At 46.7% G+C, this 3,167-nt stretch overlaps 1 pseudogene; it reads left to right on the top strand.

Moving 5' to 3' along the window:
- LOC144251376 (transcription factor AP-2 gamma pseudogene) lies at positions 1-1,273 on the top strand (annotated as a pseudogene).
- Positions 1,274-3,167: the final 1,894 nt, after the last annotated feature.

The raw sequence follows: 3,167 nt of genomic DNA, 5'->3' as shown, positions 1-3,167 counted from the left end.
ATGGCAATTATCAAGAATATAAGTAGCAACTCCAACATGTGCGGGCTGAAGAGCAAGCGCGCTCGGCTAGGCGTTTGCCGCAGGCCCACTCACCCCCGGATCGCAGGCTGCTGCCTCTACCCTGCACTTACCTGGCTTGGGACCCGAGGTCCTGAGCAGGCGCCTCTGAGCCTCGTGGCCACCGAAGCGTCCAGACCTTCGCTGCTGGGCTCGGCGGACTCATCCCCCGAGGATCGCCAGGATGCGAGTAGCAATGGGAACCCGCGCATCCCCCACCTCTCCTCGGCAGGGCAGCATCTTTACAGCTCCGCACCGCCGCTGTCCCACACTGGAGTCGCCGAATACCAGCCGCCACCCTACTTTCCACCGCCCTACCAGCAGCTGGCTTACTCTCAGTCGGCAGATCCCTACTCGCATCTGGGCGAAGCCTACGCTGCGGCCATCAACCCCCTGCACCAGCCTGCGGCCGCCGGCAGCCACCAGCAGGCCTGGCCCGGCCGCCAGAGCCAGGAGGGCGCCGCTCTGCCTTCGCACCAAGGGCGCCCAGCCAGCCTGCTCCCCCACCTCTCCGGGCTGGAGGGAGGTGCCGTGGGCGCCCGCAGGGATGCCTACCGCCGCTCGGACCTGCTGCTGCCCCACGCACACGCCTTGGACGCCGCGGGGGCTGGCGGAGAACCTGGGGCTCCACGACATGGCTCACCAGATGGAAGAGGTGCAGAACGTTGACGACCCACACTTGCTTGGGCCTGATCAGACTGTAATCCGCAAAGGTCCCATTTCCATGACTAAGAACCCCCTAGGTCTCCCCTGTCAGAAGGAGCTGGTGGGAGCCCTGATGAATCCCAGTGAAGTCTTCTGCTCGGTTCCATGAAGACTGTCCCTCCTCAGCTCCACGTCCAAATACAAAGTGACGGTGGCTGAAGTGCAGAGGCGATTGTCACCGCCTGAATGTTTAAATGCCTCACTGCTGGGAGGTGTTCTCAGAAGAGCCAAGTCCAAAAATGGAGGCCGATCTTTGCGGGAGAAATTGGACAAGATTGGGCTGAATCTTCCCGCTGGGAGACCGAAAGCTGCTCATGTGACCCTCTTGACATCCTTGGTGGAAGGCGAAGCTGTTCACTTGGCCCGGGACTTTGCGGATGTCTGTGAAGCGGAGTTTCCTAGTAAGCCAGTGGCTGAATATTTAACCAGGCCTCACCTGGGAGGGCGAAATGAGATGGCGACGAGGAAGAATACGCTGCTGGCAGCTCAGCAAGTGTGTAAAGAATTCTAATAAGACCCTGGAGAAAATGGAGAAGCACAGGAAGTAAAATGGGGGTGAGCAGAGGGACGGAAGGGAAAGGACTGAGGAATCCTTCTCCACTGGGACAGACCAGGATGCCCCTCCTGCTGGGGGAGGAGCTTCCAACCTCCCCTATCCACTTATCCAAAGGCCTCTGTCACTCCACACTATGTACAATCACAAGATTGGGATCCCAATTAGAATAACTTATATTCTATGCTTGTATAATATGTCCAAATACTCTCTACTGTCATGTATATCTAAAAAGAACAAATTAAAAAATAGAACAAAAAAAATTTTAGAGAGAAGGAAAATTATATAAGTCAGTATTCTAGATTTACATAAGAAAGTAAAGAATCAGAGTAGGAATAAGGTAGAATTAAAAGTATTGTTTTTCTTATTTTAATTGGTCTAAGATAAAAATTTATTCAAAATAATAACAGCAACATGTTCAATTATGTGTGTTTATGTATAAGTAAAATGGAGAAAGGAATTAGCAATATTTTATTACAAAATACCCATGAATCTTGAAATACCAGTGTTATCTGAAAATAGACTTGGATTACCTCTAAATGTATATCATGAACTGTAGGGCGATGCTGAATGTTTGCAAATGTTCATACAATAAAAACCTGGGGCCAGGCACAGTAGTGCATACCTAAAATCCCAGCGAGACAGGAGGATCGATAATTCAAAGCCAGCCTCAGCAACTTAGCAAAGGCCCTAAGCTACTTAATAAGAGGCTGGGGATGTGGGATGTGGCTCAGTGTAAATACCCCTGGGTTCAATCCTGGTACCAAAAATAAATAAATAAAGGCTTGGTCCCCAGGGTGGCACTATGAGAAGTGTCATGAACTTCTGAGAGGCAGGCCTTAGGTCACTGGGGCAGTGCTCTCAAGGGGACTGTCGGACCCTGCTCTCCATCTCTTTGCCTCGTAGTTCAGCAGGTGAGCAGTTTGCTCCACCATGCTCTTCAGAGGCCCAAAGATACAGGACCACTTGATCATGGACCTCCAAACCCTGAGCCAAACTAAGTCCTTTCTTTTTATAGAATATTTCTAATAAGGGTATTAGAAAGTTATGTATTTATAGGATATACTAATAAGAAGATAACTAATACTGACAACACTATAAAAACTAAATATGCCAAAAAGGGGGGAACTGAATCACAGAAATGTTAATTAAAACCACAAAAGTCATAGGGCAGGAATGTAGCTCAGTGGAAGAATACGTGCTTCGCATGCATGAGACTCTAGGTTTAATTCCCATCAGTGGGAAAAAACACATACACACAAGGTAGAAGAAACAAGACAAAAACAGGAACACAGAACAAGGCAACAAATAAACAGCAACTATAAATATGGTAGATATTAATCCAACCATATCAATTAGAATGACAACTTAGCGATCTAAACCACTACCACTCTGAACAAAGACAGACTGTCAGGCAGACCAAGAAAAACAATACCAAACTACACATTGTCTATAAGACACCTCCTTAAAATATTTAAGATGCAAAGTAAAAGAGTAAAAGCAAATGTAAGGAGAAAGATATGCCATGATAACAATAATCAAAAGAAAGCAGGAACAGCTACATTAATTTCATAAAAAGCCGGCTTCATACAAAGGAAAAGTTACATGGGTAAAAACGGGAGGGGTGCCACATAATGAAAAAAGAACACATTTTCAAAGAACTCAATATTTAGGAATAAATTCAAGAAAGTTCAAGACTGTATCCTGAAAACAACAAAATATCACTGAAAGAAATTAAAGACGACTTAAATAAATAAAAATATGTCCCATGTTCGTGGACGATTTAATATTGGTAAATGGCAATCAAACTGATCTCCATACATATCTCTACCAAAATTCCAACTACCATTTT

The sequence above is a fragment of the Urocitellus parryii genome, assembly GCF_045843805.1.
Source record: "Urocitellus parryii isolate mUroPar1 chromosome 13 unlocalized genomic scaffold, mUroPar1.hap1 SUPER_13_unloc_14, whole genome shotgun sequence".
Lineage (NCBI taxonomy): Eukaryota > Metazoa > Chordata > Mammalia > Rodentia > Sciuridae > Urocitellus > Urocitellus parryii.
Note: the sequence above shows the minus strand (reverse complement) of the source record. Positions and strands in the feature narration are given on the sequence as shown.